At 37.0% G+C, this 24,061-nt stretch overlaps 1 protein-coding gene and 1 long non-coding RNA gene across 12 annotated transcripts in view; one reads left to right on the top strand and one right to left on the bottom strand.

Annotated features, from left to right (window-relative positions):
* Nucleotides 1-24,061, bottom strand: part of ANK2 (ankyrin 2) — a 683,028-nt gene that overhangs the window by 335,766 nt on the left and 323,201 nt on the right. The gene's annotated exons all lie outside the window — the stretch shown is intronic.
* Nucleotides 903-16,321, top strand: LOC129035806 (uncharacterized). 2 transcript variants are annotated; one of them, XR_008502337.1, is made up of 5 exons: nucleotides 913-1,132; nucleotides 4,182-4,340; nucleotides 9,643-9,743; nucleotides 10,941-11,052; nucleotides 15,910-16,321. It is a non-coding gene; the product is annotated as an uncharacterized LOC129035806 (long non-coding RNA). The 2 variants fall into 2 exon arrangements; XR_008502338.1 differs by lacking the exon at nucleotides 4,182-4,340 and having other exon boundaries at nucleotides 903-1,132.

Genomic DNA, 24,061 nt, shown 5'->3' with positions numbered 1-24,061 from the left:
CAAGCACCTATAAGAGTGCCAGCATATGACAGATACTCAATAAATGCTAAGTGACTTTACGGGATTCTCATAACCACACAAGAAGGTTAGTGTCAACCACAGAACAGGTGATAAAACTGAAATAAAAAGTGGGTTTGGTGACTTGTCCAAAGTAAGAAAGTTAATAAGATATACAGCTTAAGTTCATCAGATTTGAAGGCTGTTGTTCTTTTATTAAATCATAGCTGGCTTCAATGAAAAGCAGCCACTTAATAAAGTATAAGATGGACAAAGACTAAGACGGAAAATGCCAGGAACAGAAACCACTGTCAGATGACAATGACCCAGGTAGAAATATGAAGATGTCTTTATTGGTTTTACGTTAAGCATATTTTATAGGCATGGAGTTTTAGAGGTGATTATTCTAATTTTCATATGCCTATTCTATTTTATTAAACCATGAGAGTTAATAGTATTAAGAGCTCTAACATACTATTTAAATTCATAACATTATTTGAGTGAGGTAAAGTTCTCTGAAGTATAAGGCTTTAGGTCTTACAAGTAGATTATCTCCATTTGTGAGTCAAGAGTTGTCTGTTGTTACAAATGCATTTTTTCACAGAAACTATGTTAAAAATCTCAGTTCTCTAAAGCCCTCAAAATGCTTTCCCACTCACTATTACTTAAGGTAGAAAATCTTAACTTGGCAAAGATCCAATGGGGACACCAAAGCATTTTTTTTTCCTTTTGGACACATAGCTAGACTACTGTTGTGGGTTGTACTGTGTCCCCCTAAAAGATATGTTCAAGCCCTAATATCTAGCACTTGTAAATGTGACCTTATTTGGAAATAGGGTCTTTGCAGATGTAATCCTGTTAAGATGAGGTCATAATGGACTAGGGTGGGCTAACCCAATGACCAGATGTCCTTATAAGAGGAGAAAAAACTAGATGTAGAGACACACAGAGAAAAGATGGCCATGCAAAGACAGAGGCAGAAATTGGAGTGATGTAGCTACAAGGCAAAGGATGCCAATGATTGCCAGCAACCACTAGAAGCTGGGAAGAGACAGGGGAGGATCCTTCTCCAGAGCCTTCAGAAGGAACATAGCCCTGAAGATTCCGTGGTTTTGCACTTCTAGTCTTCATAACTGTGAGAGAATACAGTTCTGTTATTTTAAGCCACCCAGTTTGTAGTGCTTTGCTATGGCAACCCTAGGAAACTAGTACAGTCATATTTTCCATCCTCCCTTATAGTTGGTTGCAGCCTTGAGATTTAGTTCTAACCTGTAGAATGTAGGTGGAAGTGTATGCCACGTTCAAGCCTAGTTAATAAACCCTCCCATGAGTAATCTCTATTCATGTGCTAGCTGAATACACAGGCAGACAAAACCTAGAAGGTGGAAGAGCAAAAACTGGGGAAAGGCCGAATCCCTGAATTACTGTATGGAGCAGAGTCCTTCTTATTCCCTTTTTTATTAAACCTCATAGGACACAAGTAACTTTTTCTCAGGCGAGTTTAATCACTGAGATTATGGTGTTGTTTATGAAAACAGCTAGCCTATAGTAACTAACCATATCTACCCATGTTTTTAAGGGAATACATAGTTATATTTCCACTTTACGATGTCTGTTATGTGAATGATACTCCCATTGCACCAACATTCTTAGCTGTTGAAAATTGATCCTATGTCCTGTATTAAAGGCATTAGTCTGGTAAGAAAGGGAACCAAAAGGAATTACAGGGAGATCAGAAGAGATGAGGAGAAAAATATTGTTTATTAGGGGTGGGTAGCAAAAAGGAATGCCTGCCAGATCTATAGAATCACAATCCCAGAGCAGCTTCTGTCCACTTTCCTTTTCCTCCTGCCTCTCTTCCTCAATAAATCCTTTGTGTCCTTTTCTGTTGCCAAAAGTCATTGCTCTGACCATGGTGGTCTCCCTTCTTGACTCACTGAGAATGTAAACACAGAATGCTTGCCTGTCTTACAAACAAACACATGACTTTTTTGACGTTCCCTAAGAATTCTTCTTTTTTCTTTCTTTTTTATACTTTTGTTATCAGTGGGGAAAAGATATGGAATATAAAGATAACAAAGAGAAAATCCAGCTTCCCAAAATACACAATAAAAAAGCCCCTGGTCAACCAGGCACAGTGGCTCATGCCTGTAATCCCAGTGCTTTGGGGGGGCAAAGCAGGAAGACCACTTAAGCCCAGGAATTCAAGACCAGCCTGAGCAACATAGTGAGACCCTGTGTCTATTTTTTTTTAAAAGCCCCTGGTATTTGTTGGAATGTACACAGACTTGGGGTCAGATCTACTTCTGAGCCTGGGGACTGCTCTCCTCCAGTGCCCTCCCTGAATTGCCAAGTGTCTGTCCTAGTGTTAGTCTATACTTCTTCTTTTCCATAGAAGACCTGGAAGGACTCTATTTAGTAGTTCCACCTCCTTGGAAGCTAAAGTGAGGATCATGGGCCAGGCAAGAGGCCTTTCTTATTTATTTCCCCCAGTTCTTAGTAGTTACACCATCAGCATCAGCAAGAAGTACTTCTTCTCCCTCCTTCAGATCCTTTCGTTCCTCTCACCTTTGTCTTTCTCCTCTAAATTTATTTATTCCTTTATTCATCCAACAGATTTTTGGGGGGGTCACTGACTACTATATGCTAGACCCCATGCTAGTTGCTGGGGCTTTGGCATGAACTAGATAATCTTTTTCCTTACAGAGCTTACAATCTAAAGCTAGTGATGGTCATAGAACCAGAAATACAGTAACATCCTCTGTAGGAGATAAGGTATTACAGAAGCATAAAACAGGGGCACCAAACCTAGTCTGAAAGAGCAAGAAAAGTCTCTGAGAGAAAGTGACTTGTAAACTAAAAGATCTGAGCTGTAAATAGAAATTATCTAAATGAAAAGGAAGGTATAAGTGGGAGTTAAAGAATAATTTGAGCAAAAACAACAGCACTGGAGAATGCCCTCTGGTGGAAAAGACCATGACATTGGCAGAACTGAGATGAGGCCCACATAGTTGAATGGTAGCTTCCAGCCAGGCCTGCAGTAGTGACTCCATCCTAGGCCTAAAAGTATCAGCAAGCATGTTTGTCCATAGACTATCAGTGTCCCACATAGGTATCTGTTACTGACAAAACGTTTGTGTCCCTGCAAAATTTACATGTTGAAATTCAAACCCCCAATGTGATGGTGTTAGAAGACAAGGCCTTTGGGAGGTGTATTAGTCAGAGTTCTCTAGAGAAATAGAACAAACAGGATATATAGCGATAAATAGATGAGGGGATTTATTATGGAAATTGGCTCATACCACTGCAGAGGCTGAGAAGTCCCAAAATAAAACATCTGCAAGCTGGAGAACCAAGAAAGCTTGTGGTATAATTCAGGCTGAGGCCAAAGGCCTGAGACTCCAAGAACCAGGGTGAGGGTGGAGGGGCTGGTGTAAGCCCTGGAGTCTGAAGGCCTAGAACTGAAAACTCTGATGTCTGAGGGCAGGAAGAGATGGATGTCCCAACTGAAGAAGACAGAGAATTCATCCTTCGTCTCCCTTTTTGTTCTATCTGCACCTTCAATGGAGTAAATGGTGCTAGCCCACATCGGTGAGGGTGAATCTTCTTTACTCAGTTGACTAATTGAAACGCTAATCTCTTCCAAGAAACTTTCTCACAGACACACTCAGAAATCATGTTTTACCAGCTATCTGGGTATTCCTTAACCCAGTCGAGTTGACACATAAAATTAACTATCAGAGTAGGTAATTAGGTCATAAGCGTGGACTGCTCATGAATGAGATTAGTGCCCTTAAGGAGAAACAGAAGAAAGATTATTTGTCTCTCAGCTATGAGAAGATACAATGAGAAGACAGTCATCTGCAAACCAGAAAGTGGGCCTGGGCCCTCACCAGACACTGACTCTGCCTGCACTTTGACCTTGGACTTTCCAGTCCTCAAACCTATGAGAAATAAACATTTGTTGTTTAAGCCACCCAGTCTACAGTATTCTGTTACAGCAGCCTAAACTAATATAGTACCCATGTGTCATACCTAATCATTATTATATACCTTGTGAACCATGTAGTAAGATGGCCCTGTTAGCTTACGGAAAATATTTCCCTAAAACTAGGGTGTTATATACTGGTGATATGGCTAAAAAGGGGCAGATTTTGCAACCATGTAACATACTTCCTCTGAAGTTTCAGGGAATATGTTTGGAGATAGAAGAACCAGTCTTATGCCTAGGCAAGAAGAATTCCATGACCACCAAACTGAGCCCATCTCCCACGAAGAGCTGGAGAGATTTGAGAAGCCACACCCAGCATCATCCTCAGCCTGATATTACCAGCTGTTCCTTGGTAAAATATATCATGTGTGCTTATTGCAGCACATTTAAATTAAACCAGAGAGGGGCATGGGAAGATGCCAGAGATGCAGGGAGTAAAGAGCTCAACAGGCCATGTTAAGGATTCGGGATTTAGACCTAAAAGCCAGCAAAGCCATTTAATGGTTTAAAGAGAGAAGTGAAATGATAAAATCTGAAGTTTTTGTAAAGAGCATTCCTTCTAAAGAGTTACTGAATGGGAACTAAGCAGCGAATGGATGTGATGAGAGGTATCTAAGAGTCTATAATATCAGTCCTGTAGAGAGATGATGATGAGGGGTGGACAGATGTGTTAGTCTGTCACCACCAAAAATGTTATATTCACGAGTCCTAGGAGGAAGTGAGAAACAAGAAGAGGACAGTGGGAAGGCACCTTGCCTAAACAGAAAGAGACCTCATTATCACAAAAGTCTCACACGGGGAAGGGCTCTCAAAGAAAAATTTGTGAAATCCATTTCATTTGACAAAGGAGGGAACAAGACCCAAAAACATTAGGGACTTCTCTCAAGGTACCACAATTAGTTAGCATAGGGAAGACAGGACCCAGGAGTCATGCCACCTCACTAAGTAGCCTTTACACCTTGGTCATCTTCACACGGATGAGCTTTAAAAGGTGGCGTTACATCTTACCTGCTATGATTTGAAATTAAGGAGCCATAAAATCTTGCTTAAGGTGTAAAAGACCAGAGAGAAATGAGTCCACTAAACAACTACCCTCCTCAGTGAATGATTAAGGGAGGAAAGACCTTTGTGTCTGATGTAAATATGGAGTGTCTCCTTTCTGAATTGCAACCAGCTCAATCAAGGTTTCACTGAGATGGATTTTAAAGCAGCAGCAGCAGCAGCAGCAGCAGCAGCAGCAGCAGCAGCAGCAGCGGCAGCAGCAGCAATTGTTTAGGGACCTACTTGTTTTCGCTTTATACCAGTCCAACATAAGGTTTACCAAAGAGGTAATTTGGTTGCAAAATTTACCCTGTCCAATCTAAAAAAAGAACTTTTGGAAATCATAACACACAATTTTAACACCTCACTTCACCTGAGACAAATATTAAATTTAGCCTAGTGATTAATAATGTCTTATTTACATAAATATCAGCAACAATATTTTAGATGAAATGTAGAATTTCACTGAAGAATAACAAAATGTGAGTGAGCTCACCATCTACATGCTCCCGGCTAGGTCAGTTTTTTAGGACGCATTATCATCTGCTTGCTCTACTATACATTCAGTCTCTAGTGATATTAGTTCTTGAAAATAGCTGTTATAATTGGGTTTTCCTGTAAATGCAAATAAATAGCACATTGGGGCAGGTCGTGTCCTTGAAAGACATATTTTTTCAGGGGCAACTTAATTTATTACTGTAAACATTTTCTATCTTAAACCAGCTTAAAAATAAGTTATTGCAAATTTTTTTCTTTTAACAAAAGAAAAAGTCCGGGCCCATTGATAAAAAGTCAACAAATAACCTAGAGCCTCCATATTTAAGTCCATTATAAATGTAAATCATATTTTAAAAGATACGTACCTATGGCGGTGATGAAATTTACAAGAAGACAAAGAATCCCAATGTTAGAAGATAACTTAGAAACCATTGTATCTAGCTCCTACCTCTCAGAAAGTAAGACAATTGGAACCCCCTAGGCTATGTCACCTACTCAAGGTGGCATATACAGTTAGGCACTTTGAACTAAATTCTCAGTTTTCTTATTCCCAATCCAGTGTTAATATATTCTAGTGGGGTGTCTTTCGGCTAAAATGAATTCAGGAGCCCCCACTCCTCAGCAAACACATAGGCCCAGCAATTGCTCAGTGCTCTGAGAGTGAGAAAAAAAAATATGTAAATCATTATCTACGAGGCAGAAATGTTTCAGATGTTTCAGGCATTACAAGCAGAGAGCTGAATAAGAGAAAACGATTTTTTGTTGTTATTGTTGTTTTGCAAAACGCTGCAAAATACCCCAAGTTAAGATCAGGGGTTTCTATAATGGAATCGAAGGAGAAGAAGGCAAAAAAGGATTAACTTGGAGATGAGCCTGTTTTTCACAACGTTACCCTTTGCCAAAGAATCTCAAGAATGGTGGAAACCAATGATAATACGAACATAAAAGCTTCAAGGAGCCTTTAAATAGCTATAATTAAAAAAAATAGATGGCAAAGGAAGTCGGTTTGCTATCTTATCACTCTTGTGAATTAATAATTAATGACTGACCACTACAATTCCTTCCATTTAGTAAAAAAAAAAAAAAAAAACAGAAAGAGTTTATTACCTTTTAGTGTTCTCTAACTTTTAACTACCATCCAGTCAGGAATGGTGGCATTCTAATTACCTATTACCTCACAAAATACCTCATAAACTTACTGTCTTAAAATAATTTCATTTTTCTCACAAATTTGTGAGTCGGGGATTAAGGAAGGGCTCACCTGGCTGATTCATTCTGATACAGGTGGTGTCAGCTGGGGCAGCTCAGGCTGGAGGATCTACTCCTACCATAGCATCCTTACTCACACACCTGATTTCTTGGTGCTTGTTGCTCTCTCTCTCTTCCCATGTGGCATTTCATTCTTCAAGGCCTCTCCACATGGCTTGGGTTTTCACTGTATGGTGGTTTGAACATAGTTGCATTCTTTTATTACAGTTGGCTTCCTAGAGGCCAGGAAATGGCAAGTTCCTATCCAGTTAAGGGCTCTGCCATATTTTATTGGTCAAAGCAGTCACAGGGCCCTTCTAGATTCAAGGGGTGAAGAAATCGACGCCACCTCTTGTTGAGGGGGTAGGTGGAAAGGTCACACTGCTGAGGAGCATATGGAAGGGGAGCCATCTTGGAAAATGTACTAGGCCACAGGTGGCCAGCAAGTAAAGTAGGCCAGAGAGAGAGAAAGCAGACAGGCTGACTTTGCATACTATACTAAGGGGGTCTTTTCCCAAAGGAACAGACTCTGCTAGCCAGAACTGCAATGTTCTGCATTCCCTTTATTCATTTAAAAAAAAAAAGTTATCAATGAATTTCTGAAATGATTACATATTACTGGGTCAAACTCTACTATTTCTTCTCAAAAAAAAGTCTGTGTCGATCTTCGAAGATGAGTTTCACGTATCCTGCTTTCTGAATGTGAGCTACTATCTAATCAATTCACTGGAATTCTTTCATATTAAACTACAGTGCAGCTTTTTTTGAACTTTCTTTAGCCTCTCTCTTTTCACTCTCCTTGGCCCCTCCTCTTCTACATAACATCTATATGACCTCCTAACAGCCTTAAATTCTATACCAAAAAAAGATAATTAAAAAACAAGCTTAAAAATGAAAAAAAGTATATCATAACTTAGAACTAATTTGAACTAATGTCTAAAAAGGGACACATGTAGTGCAAGCATAATTATTGTTCATTAGCTTCAAACTCTATACTAGGAAAATGATTAAACACATAATAGAGTTGGAAGAAAGTTTATTAACTTGTTAACAACCTGCTACTGCAGTCTAGAATTTAGTCTTTAGTTCTGATTTACATAAATATTGGATATTATTTGTGCTGGGCCTTAACAAAACCTATACATCTGACAAATTCCCTTGTTCTCTTCTATTTAGGCCTTATTCATGTTTCTGGCTTAGAGTAACACTACAACAAAAAATATCTACTTTAATTATTTAATTTGCTTAACAACCAAGAACAAATTGTGACTTGGGCCTTGATAATGTGGTGATAATCAGACCTGGAGAGTATGCAAATTCAAGTAGGAAAAACAATCCTCCTCAAGAAATTTCATCAAGTCCTACACAAAAAAACTTAGGAACCAAAGTATGGTCAATCCTTCTATGTTGGTCACATTGACTATACAAATTACTACATAGTATCTGCTTGCCAGTTTGTCTTGCATAAGTGTCAAAAAAATAACTTTTGCCAGCCTGTTAATTTGCAAAAACATTTAGAGTATAACAATAATAATACATTTAATGCTACACAGATTGAAATTGATGAGAACAACTAAGTATAATAGTATTTCACAAATCTAATCAGTTGAGACTCAGAATATTAATGTCACACTTAGACCTCAAGCTGTTCTAATTAAAACTGTAGAAATCTAAGTAAAAATTTAGTTATGTCCATTGATTTACAACATTTCCAATTTTATTTATGCCTAACCAATTATAAGAGTATTTCCTGGGCCCATAAATCTGTCAGCCTAGAAAGTGTTGAACTGTGAAGGAGCTGAGATCTTATCCTACTTGCAAGTTAACAAGTTAGTTTGCTACAATCTCATAGATTGTGGCAGAAGATATGAGACTCCCAGGTCAGAAACAAAGAGCTGTATTATTATACACCACTGCAAGCAACATTAGCATCAGCATATTTGTGTCAGTTTCCCTGCTCCCAATTAAAGTAATGTGTACAGGCTAGATGGATGCCAGCACACTCAGCAGACTGTGTACCAGAGAGAAACCCTGAGTTTAGGAAGCCTGAATCTTTTATAGTGGGCAATAAATATGTGTGTACTTTGCTCCAGAGGGAACCTTTAACTTTATTATACTGGCTAGTAAGCATGCCAGACTTTTGCTTCTCTGTGCTGCTTGCTATAGCAACATCTTGGAAAAAAATAATCTAGAACAAAGACAGTCCGTGCCTCTGCTTGCAAGATGTACAGAAATGCGAGAAATCTACAGAACATTGTTTCAACAGAAAGTTTCAAAAAATATAGGTTATTTTGCAGTTGTGGCACAAAGTGTGAATTTGCCCTTTGTGTCACAGTCTAAATTTAAGTGGAAACTAGATGAGATTTCCTTCAAATTTCCTGCAGGCATACATATCTGTGTAGTAAGATGTAACAGTTAGCTTAATTATAAACATTTGGAAGATTATCTGTAGTCTTACCCAAATCACTATGGTATACAATCAGAAGCAATGGCTGAAGGTCAGCACACTCAGATTTTAAGCCCCATGCTCTCCTTAACTGACAACAGGACTCACAAAAAATCATATAACTTACTTGGTCCTCAGTTTCTGTATCTCTTCAAATGTGTGATTACTTCGTAATTTTTCTCCTAGATAATTTTCTTTTTGTTTGTTTCAAGTCCTGGATGTGGCATCTAAACTCCCAGATAATTTTCTACTTTTTTTTTTTTACTACTAAAAGTCCTTGAATCTATGAAGTTACATTTCAAAGTGGAAAAAATGACTCAAAGAGAGTTTTAAGGAGGAGATTAAATGGCCAGTGATTCAATATCAGACAAAATGTAATGTAGCTGTCTTCGTTTTCAATTCCCTTTTCTTTTTCCACTAGAAAACACAGACATTGGAAGACGTATGAGACTACGGAACCTAATTTTCTCAAGGTCAACAAATAGAGTTGGAAAATAACAAAGGAACAAAGAAATGCTGACAGTAATTATGCAAATTATTTAGGCCTGAAAAACAGTTTGAGCAGTTGTACAAATGCTATGGTGTTTTACCCATTAATTTGGACAGAAATTTTTAAAATCTATGTTTGAACGTCTAGTAACTTTTCCCTCTCCTCTGTCCGATTTCTTATATCCAGTATAAAACATTTTGTTTTTCCTCTGGAAACACATCTTAGGTATTCTTTCCATTCTCTGTTGCTCCACCCCTTTTTCTCTCCTATCTGAATTATTTTAATCAACAGGATTTGCTATCTCCCTGCCTTCATGTTTTCTCCTCCAATCTTACTTCCAGACAGTTGTATTTTTATTCTTCATAAAAAAAGTTTTTAGTCTTCAGCATTTTCAGAATAAAGGTGAAACATCTCCAACTATTGCCCAAATTCATCTACACATTCCTGCCCTCAAGCATTTTACTCGAATATCTGTAAAAGGAGATAGATAAATCAAAATAGAGTACGATCAAATTTTTATTAAGGACGAGTTACCAGAGCTTCTAAGAGGAGCATCAAATCCTATTTTCCTGGGCTGGTGAAAAATTTCCAGATTAAAAAATACCTATTTTATTTTCTTTCATCTCCCTAAAACCTACCTACCTCAAATCCCAAACTGACCATGAAGCTTTTTCCAAAAATGGCAAACTACATTAAACTTTCTTTCTCTTTTGATCACTATGCCACTTCTTGTCTATATTAATCACACAAGCTAGTTCTCGTTAACTGCTTAATATGCATCTGTATTTTCTTTCCAACTGGATAAATCCAGAACACCCCCTTCCCAACCCACCTGCAGCACACACCACAAAAAAAAAGGTACCTTTTGATACATATCATTTTATTCTGAGTGAAAGCCACTCTTGGTATCTGATATTTCTTCCACAGACTCATAACATCTAGAATAGTAGAAAAGCCTACTTTTTAAGAAAAAAGGGGAAAAAATGGAAGGTAGATGTGAAGCCAAGTTAGAAAAACGATGAGGTTCTCAAGGTTTGAACACAAAGTTTGTTCCAAAAATTACATTATATATGACTTGAGTTCCTAGATAGCCCACAGAAACATTTGTTCTCTGCAAAACAGTTTTCAATTATATCTAATCATTATTATTTCAATTACACCTAATGGAAAATAATTATTATGTCTATTTAATAATGTCTAAACTGTTGTTTTAAACATTTCTTCCATAGGAAAATGAATTTCATACTCCAGTAGTGTTACCAAACTACATTTACCCATCATGGTAGCCTAAGCCAGGAAGTGGAGAAAAGAGAAGGATGTCATTAAGTGGAAAATAATCAGGTAATTCACTCACTCTCTACATTTTCCCAGAAAGATTGTCAATATTTCTTCAGCAAACATTATTATGCACCTGCTAAGTGCCAGCTTCTCTTCTCCTTTCTACAGATAAAAAGATAATTTAGACATGATTCTTGCCCTCAAGGACATGCATAAAAAGCTACTCTCTTCTCACTGAAAAATGTGTTCCCACTTTCACTTAAACCTAGGAAAGTTAAAACCACCCCCAGGAGGTTTCTTTATATTGTCTGCAGTCTTTTCTCATGAATATTTTCTTTCCAGTAATGCTGGTCACAAAGCAGACAGTGTGTATTTCTTGATCAACTGAATAGATTGGAGATAAATCAGGATTACTCAGTTATTACTAGTTTAATTGAAAAACTACATCAGGTTATAAGCTAAATAAAAATACAAACAAACAGCAGATTCCTCTTTTTTGCCAATCTAATGAACACTCGTGATCCAGTAAAAACTTATCTTGATTTCTGCTCTTGATATAATCGTCATCCTTAACGTGTTCCTATCAAGAATCCTATCTCAAACCATCTTCAAGGTATTCCTATTCCAATATTTAACCCAGGTCTTCCTGGGAGTCAGAGCTTTTTCCTCCTGAACTTTTTAGGTAATTCCCAGCAAATTACTCATTCTATTCTGTTAGCTAACTGGGCATGGCAACATACAGAAAAACGAAGCAAGCAGGAAAAGAGCAGATCTACCCACTGGGTCTGGAGACCTGGCTGGCAGTGGAGGCTCAGCTAGCAAGCCAAGACACATTGTTCAAGATAGTTAAGACAGTTCTACCTATAATTCAGACAGCCAGGCATCTATGGTGTAGGAGTGAGGCAACGTAGAAGGAGAGAATCAAGGCAGGTGATTGCTGGAGGTTGTCAATATGGAGGTCGACTGCTAGTAACAAATGGGCAGTTAGATTAGTTAAATGGAAACTATCCATTTGTTTTTTATCATAAAGAGTTGCATACATGGATGGGATTCTTTATAATATTGGATAACGGCAGTAATAAAAGTGACAAATTCCATCTGACCAATTTGCAGTTTAGATACTTTATACACACACACACGCACACACACACTTCTTTCTCAAATTGTAACTATTATAAGAGAAATAAATCTCTTTTCTCCAAAAATATAACTAGGCATGTGATAATAACACTAACTTATCATTTGATGTGTTTGGGTATTTCTCTGTGTTTCCTAGATTTAATTCCTTAGAGAGCACTTTTCCCGTATCATGCCATTACAGACCTTGAGCTTTTTTGTCTGCTTTACTGGAGAAGCAGAACATAAGAATCCCATTCCTGGATAGACCACTAATTGGATTATAACCATGGGCAACTTACTTTTCCTGAATTGCAGTGTCTTAATTTCTAAAATAAGAAGGTTACACTATAGTTAAGACTTCTGAGGTTGTAATCCTGGTACATACTCAGCCATTCTATCCTCATGTAATACAAAATAGAGATGTTATCCTATGCTACACTGGTGGCAACATGGTATTCCTTGGATCCCTATTTATCAAGTTCCTAAGGCCAGGTAATATGTAGTTTTGCAAATACAGGACAGAGACCATTTAATTTTTCTTAAGTGTAATCCAACTTAAACGGCCCAATGTGGACAAATGGAGTAGTGCTTGTGATTCCACATGGACGCACATGCTTTTCCTGATACTGGAAGCTATTTTATGATATAGTGAATGTCAGCTGGGAGCTCCTAAAGCTCACTCCAAAATTGGATTTCTCTAGAAAAACTCTATGCTTTCCTGGATAGAAGAATGTTTCATCTAAAAGCTTGATAGCAGATATTTTCAGAAAAGATCTATCTACAAGCACTTGAGTGAGTATTCTAACTCAGCCTAGGAGCACTATCCTATCAGGGAGAAAACACTACAGGGTGACTTTCTCTTTGAATAATATATTAAAAAATAAAACACATTTAATTGTAAAAGAGTATTTTCCTTCTCTCTAAAGTGATTTTTAAATCTTTCACTGGTATCACTGACTTTGAATAACAGAAGTAGCTGCTTTTTGGCAATACCTCAAAGTCATGTTACAGCCTTACTCATTGCTAAATGAAAGATGTGAGGACCATATAATCATTCCTGAGACTCTGTTTCCAGAGTCCCAACACCAACAGTACCAGACTCGGAAATTTAAGGGTTTACACTCTCCGCATGGAATCCTCCTGTAATAACAGTTAAAAGGGTGAAGGTGGGAATGAAGAACACCCGGCACTGGAAAAGGACTCAGAGGCAAGACAGTATCCACTGCCTTACATTCTGTATTTTTAACCCATGCCCTTTCTTGGCTTTCCACACAGTTTGTGCCCCAGGTCTGGGACAAGGCCATCTAACAACAGCTTTTCTATATTAGAAACCAATTCAAAAATTAGATCAACAAAAGAAGACATGAATCCAAAACATTCTATATCTCTTTCTCCCTCAAAAAACAAACAAGCTTATGATTTAAGTTGCATATATTTTTCAAATAGTGTGTGCAGCCTTAGAGTGGTACAGTAAGTAGAACTGTCAATTAGCGTCAAAATAATGCTTTGATTCATTTGTAATAGCATTAGCATTCCTGTCAAGGATTTTTGGGATGTTTGGGTTTGAGAAGTTCTTTATGTCTAAAGTACTCGATTGGGCTCATTGAGGAGTTAAGCTATAACTTGACCACACAGTAATTACATCTAATTATGATTACCTCAAAACACACTATGATTAACCTGAGTGAATACAAATGTCTTGTTTTCAAAAAGAAAAAAATGGAAAGAAAGAAGAAAAGCACACATAGAGTTTCCTGCAGGTTTTGCATACCCTTGCATTTGATATTGAGAATTTCTCTGTTTTATTCATCATGTGTTCTCCATTTACTAAATAACAGGAGAAGAGGTGTTCAGATGGGATTTCTCAATTCTTGTTTAATGAGAAGCTTCTCCTAGCTACCTCCTGCTGAACCCTGCAGTTACATCTATCCCATCCTGATAACAAAAGAACAAAAGAACAAACCACTGGTCTACTTAAGGTTTCATCAGTGATAACACTAAGTCATCAAGTCAAACAAGAATACCAAAAAAATAGAAATGGGGTGGGAGTGAGGGAGATGAAATAATATCTTTACTTTAATTATACTTCCATGATTGAGTAAACCTCATTTTAAGTGCCTCTATCCCTTAGGAAGAAGTTTAGAGTCAAATCATCCCAGCTTACTAATAAGCAAGAAGTCAGCCCATTTGCCCATTATCCTGCAACAGTCCCCAAGGCATCCTCTCTGTCCTTAAATAAATAGATCCAAAGCAAGATGAATGAATGGTTCAGGGAAAGATAAATATCTCCAGAAAAATGCAATAAAGAGAAATTTTGAGCCAATTAATAAATTATTATAAAAGTAATTTTTTTCTAATGCATCTTAATAGGAGTCTCGCAGATACTAATGTTGTATAGCTCTTCCCTCCATTTATTTTAAATTAAAATTTGTAATATATTTTAAAGAGTTTTTGGCAAACTTCAAATTAGAGTCACAAAGCTGGCAGACAATTCAAGTCAGCTGTTAAGTATTTTTCAAGCAAGCAAATATCTTAAATCTTAAAGAAAAATGACCATTCATTATCTTAGTGAAGCTTTCCAGGATGGTCATTTTACTATTCTCTTTGTCTCTCATAATATCTATCATGCTGATAGCCCACCAAAATGTCTTTTTCCTTTCACCAAGCCCATTTTTCTTCCATCTCAATATAAAGTGGAAATGATCAACATCCCCCTCACTTAAAAATCTTTTCCTATTCTTAAAAGTGTCTATACAAGGCAGTTTTCAGCTCATCTTTTGAAATGTTTTAAACCTGTACTCATCTACGGCCTTCTTTTCCTTTCTTTCCTGTTATTTGGATTATTTTTTAACATTCTTTAGTTTTACCTTTTAGTTCTTAAAGTTCCTCGGCCATTCACAAACATAGAAATAATATAAGCCACAGTCATCATGATACGGATTTTTTTTAAACAATGGCAGTGAATTACTGACCCATATTCAGCTTGTAACAGATTTCTTCCTGTTCTTTTCCTTCATTTCTCGCACTGAGTCCAATCCTGCATTTACATTACAAAAGGCATCACACTTTTCTGCATAGGATTTTTATTCTCTGCTTTTAAAAGTACTTTAGTTTTATTTCTATCTTTTGAGATCTTACCTAATTTGATTATCAAGGACAAATCTGACAGACATATTCTAGACTCCTAATCGGTAGTCCCAAACCAGTCCTGTTGTTTGAAATCTCATCGGTAAGGAATTGAGCTATGGAAAATTAAATAGGTTCTTGTGTCAAACATTCTCCTTGTTAAACAGTTCATCCAGGCTAGAGATGACCACCTTGTTTAAGAAGATATCAAGTGAGCCACATATAAGATGTTCCATTCTCTAAATGGTTGAGACTTCCCTAATATATTATTTGATTTTTTTTACTGTTATATAAACAATTGACTCTTTTCTGATTTTATGTTAGTTCTACCAACACACACTTCATTTTCAATATTACCTTTCTGTACATTCTTATTTTGTTGCCCTTTCATGGTATTTATAATTCACATAGTACACAAGATTTTTAATTTGCATTTTTGTTTTAGATAATAAATATAATTATTAACTTTTCATGTGGAAAATTATATCTTATTAGCAAGTAAATTAAAAAGTAAAGCAGATTATACATTCCAACGTCAAATAGAACAATGAGAACCATGTAAAATTGTATGGATGTTAATCAAATGACTAGGTATTCATATTTTATTGTTTCTCTCACAGAATTTAAGAAAAGGTCAATAGACATCTCCATAACTGTACCTCCTTAATCTACTAGGGCATTTTGAGAGTGGTGTCTTTGGCCGTCGAGACAAGTCAGTCATTCTGAGGCATGGATGGACAGAGAGCAAGCACTGGCAAGAACGAGAAGAGATGAATAGATCAGGCTCTCTCTGGGTATAAAACTCTGAGCAGTTCACTTCAACTCATTGGATCTTGGTAGGCCTCAGACCCACTAATTACTGTAGTTTCTTAAGGCCTCAAGGTTCGTTTTCTAAAGAAGAACTCCTGCCACATTCACTTATAGCTATCTTCTAAAAATACCCAAATCTGGCTGCGCAGTGGCTCATGCCTGTAATCCCAGCACTTTGGAAGGGTGAGGTGGGAGGATTGCTTTAGACCAGCATGGGTAACACAGCAAGACCCCACCTCTACAAAAAATAAATAAAGAAATAAAAATTAGCTGGGTGAAGTGGTGTGTGCCTATAGTTCCAACTACTCAGGAGGCTGAGGCAGGAGAATTGCTTGAGCCCAGGAGTTAGAGGATGTAGTGAGTTGTAATCATGCCACTGACTCCAGCCTGGATGACAGAGTATCCCGTTTCCAAAAACAAAAACAAAAACAAAAACAAAAAACAAATCCTCCTATCATGAGTCTTTCCTTTAGAATAATTTTGCTTTCTTAAAATATTATTTTTCTAAGAATTAATAGCAAGTAATATATAATCCACACTTATGTATATGTTAAAAGTGCCTGGAGTTTTTTCAGTTACTCTAAATCCAGCTTTTTATTTTAATCTTCTAAATCCACTCCATTGTGTTGACACCAGATATGATCAGGTCTTTAGAAGCTGAGTTGCACTAACAGAACATGTAGCAACATGTTATTCCAAGATATTAGCTTATATTAATACACAATGATTGAGTTGACTGAGTACTTCAATCCCCTACCTGAGGAGACTGCGTATATTGGGTTCACATACAGCAATATATAATGGAAGTAGATGGTCTTTGCGGTATCTTTCCTGCAACCTGGGAGTTAGTGAATCATTTTTCCTCATTGTGGAAACAATACGCATTTTTTGTTGTCTCAAATAAAATCATTCTTCTCATTTATTTTAGGTTTCTTATCCCAAAACCTGCTTCAAAGCAAACATGTTATCTTAGTAGGACAAGGTCAATTTACAAATTAAGCCCCTAAACAAAAAAAGGACCTCTTTTACTTGAGTTGTTGCAAAATAAATCTCCAGCCTTCCCTCATACCTCCAAACATAATTGGCTTTTACTCCTTTGTTCCACTGTGTCCTTAGAACATGTCTCTATTGTAGTGCTTATATACCATCCTGCAATTATTTAGTGTGTCAGCTTCCTGACTACAGAGTAAGCAGCATGAAACAGTCACCATTGCGTAGTGCCTAGCACAGTGCCTGGCACAAAATAGGTGCTTAATATGTGTGTTTGTTGAATGAACGAGAGATAACAAATGTTCTCTGCATTTGTCTAACTTGCTGTGTTCTGACTGACCTCTGGACAGTCTCACCTGTTTTCCCCTCTGTTCAGAACCACATTTGTTTGGCTACCTTCTACACCTCCCCCAGGTCTCATCCCAAAGGTCATTACCTCTGAGAAGCCTCTGTCCCACTGGGTCAGTTGCTTGCCTACTCTGTGCTCTCATAGTATTTTATATTCCCCCATCATGGCACTTGCTGCACTCTATTGCAGTTGCTTAATTGCTCACATCGCGTACTAGATGCAAGCAAATGTGCAAATTGTTTACCATTGCCACCAAGGCAAAATCCACAGTGTGTGTTAAATAAATGTTTGTTTGATGGATTATCATCAGTCACCTATTTTAATAGCTTTACCAGAATAGAAGAATATTTGAAATAAATAAATGGTGCAGTCAGGGGAATCCACATTTTACACCATCTTATTTTGCTATTTTTAACATAAACAAAATTATGTCACCATGTTACATAACCTGATAGTGTACTGTAAACAAAAAAATCAATCATTTCATCCAAAATCACCATTTCTAAATAAAGCCACTAGTCTCCTTCCTCTATGTGAGCTTTGTTTTTGAGAAAATTTCAACAAATAGATAGATTTCTATTTATTTTCTATTTATTTATATTTATTTATATACCTCCCAATGAGGAGTTATGTTTAATTTTCTGCAAACAATAGGCCAGCAGGAATATTTAAATTTGTGAACATGGAAGTGTGCCATAACATTCAATAGGGATAAAAGGAAATGGCTGTAAGACACCTGGGGACATGAGCTCTTCCTTAGCTCTTGGCAACCTGATATAATGCTGCAGTCTCCAGGGCAGAAGCATATGGTTCCGCTCCAATAATGGTGGCCCCAGGAAGAAGACAGACACTGAACTCAGTAGAAGGGCTGCAGGTAAACAGGCAGAGATCAGGTTCTGAACAATCAGCAAAAATAATCACAGACCACTCTTGGCTCAGACTGGCCCCACAGTAACTTTATTGAAACATAACCTGCCTTTAAGGATTCATTCCAGGGATCTGGAGGTGCTTACAGACTAGAGTGATTTTCAGACACAGGAGAGATAGTGTATATTCTGTAATCTGTGAGTTAGCAATGGTACTGAACTTCTGAATATACACAAATAATGAGTCATAACTTTATTAATCATCCCACCCAAAAACTATCAAAATGGTTTATTCACACACCATAGAGGGGTTCGCATATGCAAGATAAGCAAGTCAAAAGGAGACAATCACTTACCTTCCAAGATACCAAGGACAATGAAGAGGATGTATCACCATCCAACTTCAGGCATGCACAGGTATTCCCCATATCCAGCATGCCATCTTCACTGAAATAGGTGGATTCCTCCACTCTCACCCCAGCCCTTCTTCCTTTGTGTCCAACCTCCCAGAAAAGAAGCATACCTCTGGATCTCCCAGTTTCTCATCTCTAATCCCTTTAACCTTCTCCAGTCTGGCTTCCATCCCAACTACTGAAAAAAGCCACCCTTTCCAAGGTTTCCAATAACCTCCTCTAAGCCAAATCAAATTGCTTCTTCCCTATACTAATCATTTTTTATTTTTTTCCTTCAAAAGGCCAGTCAGCGGAGTTGACTGAATAACTCCCTTCTCCTTGATTACTCATCGTCCTGCACTCCCAGACATGATCCCATTCTCTCCAGCTACTTCAATCTATTTTCTTTGCTTGCTACTAAATCTTTTCTATGTTCCAAAGTTCAGCATTTGAGCCTTTTCTTATAAATAGTTGTCCTCAGAATTACCAATGCTCCCTGTCCACTGAAAATACCTCTATAGGTCAAAATTTCCTACAAAAATTCAATCCAATGAAAGTTTTGATATCATAAAAATATCTGATGATCAGTTGTTGATCTCCAGTTAAAATGCTTTGTTGATATAGTTAAAGAGGAAAGAGTAGACACAGTTTCTGTTATCAAGGAATTTAAAATCATAGTTCTCTGGCACAGAAAGGATCTTCAGGACATATATCACAGCAATCTGTGGGCCGGATATGGCTTCCTTGTATTTCATTCAGTCCACATGGTTGGGGTTTGGGTTTTGTTAGAATTCACATTTAGAAGTCAGGAGATCTCATATAAAAATCCTCTTACTTCTTCTGAAAACTCAAATCTGTCAATATTGTGCTCCCATTTCTACACGACAACAGATAGAGCTAAGTTGCAGTGGTCCTCTTAAAACAGGGCATTTGCTTTCCACATAGCAGGTCCCAAGTGTCCGTGGCCACGTATTACGGCATTTGTGTTGTTTCCTTATAGTAAAGAGGGAAAATAAATGTACTATATATGCTTTGTCTGTTGAATGCCAAAGTGCAAAATGACCAAGAAAGCAAGCAATTCTTGGGCCCAACCAGTTTCATTTATTTACTTAACCTGCTGTTTCTGTTTTACATTTTATAAACTAGAAAATTAAAATGCCCATGAAAGTGAAATAATCTACATAAGTTCACCTTTATATCATTGCCTACTTCTTAAAGTGACGTAGCTATCAGGTATACCAACCATTCCTCCACATTAGTTATACTACCCATACCTCTACATCTCTCAAAAGCTGCTTTTTCACAAAACAATTTCTGATCTCAGAGTGAGACCCCCTTCCCCTCCACCCTCAGATCTCCTTAGCAATTTAAATTTATAAATTTCACAGAGAAAAAGAGAGAGGTACTCATTAGCCATTCACAAGAAGCCAAGAAACATAATGTACAAAGCTAATTACAACCGCATATGGAAAGAGTTGCATTCATTTTGAAGGAATGAAGGCATGATTGAAGAGAAGCCTTAGAAAGTGTCAAGAGATTGATTTTTAGCAAGGTTTTGAATAGAAGAAACAGTATGTGCCAGGAATTTGGAGTTTATCCATAAGGCACAAAGAGAAACGTACATTTGTTTGGACAAAGTAAAGAATACTAGTGGAGATGGGTTTACCTCAAAATAAATGTGTGTGGAGGGAGTAACAGAAAAGAAATGGAATATGGAGACACCCAGACAGATTCCCCAAATCCACATATACAACCTTTCTTCCTCTGTCACAATTTTTGCATCACCGTATGTGCATTGTGTGGGGTGAGGGGCATCATGTATGAAGGTAGCCACTTTGTATATGTTACCTTGTTAAAAACAAAAGAGCAGCAACATGTTTAGAGTGATGTCTATAGATAGAACATTGCTGTTATGTTTAAGGAAAATTGGGGCAAGGGGGCAGAAAAGATCAATATGACTAGTTAGAAGACTATTAAGAAGAACTTTGTATATGAATTATGGATGTAAGAATTAGAAAAAAAAGATGATCATGTTCAGAATTTTAGCTTTTTTACAATTGTAGTGGAAAAGAAAACTCCTAGAGTAATGAATCAATGGTATCCTACAAAAAGAGAGGTGCCAAAAATACCATGAAATATTATATTAAAAAATTCACATGAATAGGTAGTTATAATATGTAAAGACAGACTTCTTTTTATTTATCTAAAAGAAAATTTTGATGGAAAAGATAAACATTTAAATAAAACATTCTACTTTTCATCACTATCACAGGACATGAAATTTTGTGACTAACAAATGCATAGAACTAATAACCTAAATTGTGCTATCTTCTAGCCTCAAACAATAATTCATATATAGCATTCATTGTATGCTCTTTGTAAGTGGGAAGTAGAAGTGTATTTAAATTTGCATAATGCCATTGGAGTCTTTAAGGAACAAGTTATACAGTCATTACAAAGACACAAGGGAATGATTTGTCTTTAAGTACTTTGCAATTATCCTGCTAGCCACAGATCATGTGACTATTGCTTAGTTACAAAACTTCTGGCAGGTACAGTTTGTTATAAGGAGTATTCCCTTGAGAGTCCTAGATTAAAAAACAAAATAGTGTTTCATGTGTTTATTTTTGTAGATCAAGGAAAATTTTTGTATCCTTTAAAAATTTTTGTCTCTCTCCGTCAAATTGACAAACCAAGTAAATAGACAGAGAAAAATTTTAATGAGGAAAAATAAGTCTAATATCCTAAATTTCAATAACAGGCTATCTCACCTGTGTCTATCTGAGAGAGTGTCTAGTATACTAGTAATCTTTAAGAGCAAAATATTAACATATTTTATTCCTTATTAAACCCTGCCTCTGTGATGGAGGAGCATGCTCTTCTGGTAAATATATAATTTCGTGCTGTTAACAAACTAAGGAATTTATCTATATTCTTTTTTGGTTTTTATTCTCTTTCTTGGTCTCTTTAAGCCTAAAATGAGCCTATGTACTGTGCTAATGAACTAGAATATGTGTAACATTACTATAATGGAAGGTTTAAATTGAAGTCTACCTTTCACACAAAACAAATCTTGTAAGCCCTAGGAAGAAAGGGACTTTATCTGTTTCCTTCACTGTTGCCTTTCAAAATTATCTTCTCGTAGTGTAGAGGGGTCCCCAATAAGAATGTGTTCTGCAATATGTTCCCCCCATCTGTGCATGTCTTCTACAGAAAGGGTTTTAAATACATACGATTAAATCAAAAAATTATCTTCTCATGAAGAAAATTCATTTATTATCTCTCAATTATTTATGAAGCATCCACTAAGAGTCAGGAACTGATGTAGGTGCTGTAGATGTTGCAATGAACAAAACAAAGATCCCGCTGTCACAGAGCCTATGGTGTAGTGCATGAACATGAAGACAGAAAACAACGATTAAATAAATGAAGATGAAATGTTGCCGGTGGAGATACAGGCAACATATGATAAGCAGAGGTGGTGCGATCTTATGGCAGAGGTGGTGCTATCTTAGATGTTGTGGTCAGACACAATACTTCTGAGAAATGATATTTCTTCAGGGACCTGAAAGGAATCAGAGTCAGCCACAAGCATATCTATATAGAGCATTCCAGGCAGAGCAGACCTCTCTGCACCAAGGACCCAAGGGTAGAGCATGCATGATGGGCATGAGAAAGATGGAGGAGGCCAAGGGAATGGACTGGAGGGTGGGAGGTGGAGACAGATAGGGCTGAGGTAGCTGGGGCTGCCCATGCAGGGACAGAATCTTGCTGGGTTAGATCATTGGTGGGGAGTTTGTGAAATGAAATGAGGGCTTAATGTCTAAGCACAGAAAAAATAATGTGAAATGTAAGATGTGATCTGATTTCACTATAATCTTTAGCCTATAATTATGAACTGGCTCACTTCTCTTTTCCCTCTCATTCATACTCAACCTATTTTTAAAATATTTTATTTTATTTTAAGTTCCAGGATACATGTGCAGGACGTGTAGGTTTCTTACATTCATAAACATATGCCCTGGTAGTTGGCTGCACCTATCAACCCATCACCTAGGTATTAGGTCCCACATGCATTAGCTATTTATCCTGATCACACTCAACCTATTTTTGACTATTAGACCCTCCACAGAGTTATGTATGTGCAATTTTTTAAAAAAAAATCAATCCAAACATTTTATATTTTTGTAAAACTCCCCTTTTGCTGTAACTTCATTGTATTGATTATGCTAACCTCTTGAAATTCAACAGCATTGCTTCCATCAGGATGATAAAACACAATGATGAGAATTTGGCTAATTTTTCAAGTCTCATCACTGCATCATCCAGTCAATGAAAAGTGATATGAAGTCTTTGCTAAAAATAGTCCATGATTCTTATGACACCAAATCTGCTGGCTTAAATTCTTCAAGGTAAGTGAATTAGAATGTCAGCAAGATTAATAGAATAGGTAGCAATTACAGTTTTACTTTCTAAATTTCCCTATTATGGTAAGCTCTAAATGAATGAACTATACCCTAAAATTCCATGTACACTCAGTGTCTAGTGGCAGGCAATGATCAAGTGCTTACAGGATGTGACTAAGATGCTAGACTCACCAAGAACAAGGCATTGGATAAATCTCTAAACCATTCTAAGTCACTGTGAAAGGTAAAGGGTTTGAACTAGAGCCCTGTCCAGTTGGAAAATGTGATTATCCTGGAATTGAGTACCAAATATGATGTAGATAAGTAATGTCCAATTTCAGGAAGGGAAACTAGAATTGATTTTAATAGAAGTAATGCTTTTCCTCTTAGTTTCCAATCTGGTAAAGGATGCATTTCATAAAAGATGGGAATTGTGTGGCTGAATTTGCTAGGAAATACTAGTCTCGACATTTTTTTGTTTTATCAAATACATATGTCCAGCAACACTAATTGGACAAATTGATAATTTGCCCTATTTTCCCTTCCCAGGTAGGGTCTCTCTCTCTCTCTGTGTGTGTAGAAGCAAACTTGCTAGACCCCTAATCACCAAAGAATCCCCAAATTTTTATGTCAAGGTTTACATATTAATATAAAATTACCCAAATGGGGGAAACATTTAAAGGCTCTGAAGGTTTAAAAAAGAGGGAAATGGACGATGAAGAAAGCCATCCTAGGACTGCCATCTTCAAAGTGGGAAGCTGAAGGTTATGCTGTTTAAGCATTACTTTCGTTATTGTTAACATTTTAAAACATAGTTAATTCTTAAAACAATTTCATCTCTGTCTTCTTTCCATTTAGATTCCAAGCTCCTCGAAAGCTGTGGCTCAGATTACTTAATGCATATTTATATGTAACACGAATTAACTAACAAACACATAGAGAAGTACAGAGGTTTTCATAAATGCATAATAAAGTATCTCATTCAATGAATCATAAATACTTGCATATATTTCA

Source organism: Pongo pygmaeus, chromosome 3 (genome assembly GCF_028885625.2).
Source record: "Pongo pygmaeus isolate AG05252 chromosome 3, NHGRI_mPonPyg2-v2.0_pri, whole genome shotgun sequence".
In the NCBI taxonomy this organism is placed as follows: Eukaryota; Metazoa; Chordata; class Mammalia; order Primates; family Hominidae; genus Pongo; species Pongo pygmaeus.
This window is presented reverse-complemented; position numbering and strand designations above follow the sequence as displayed.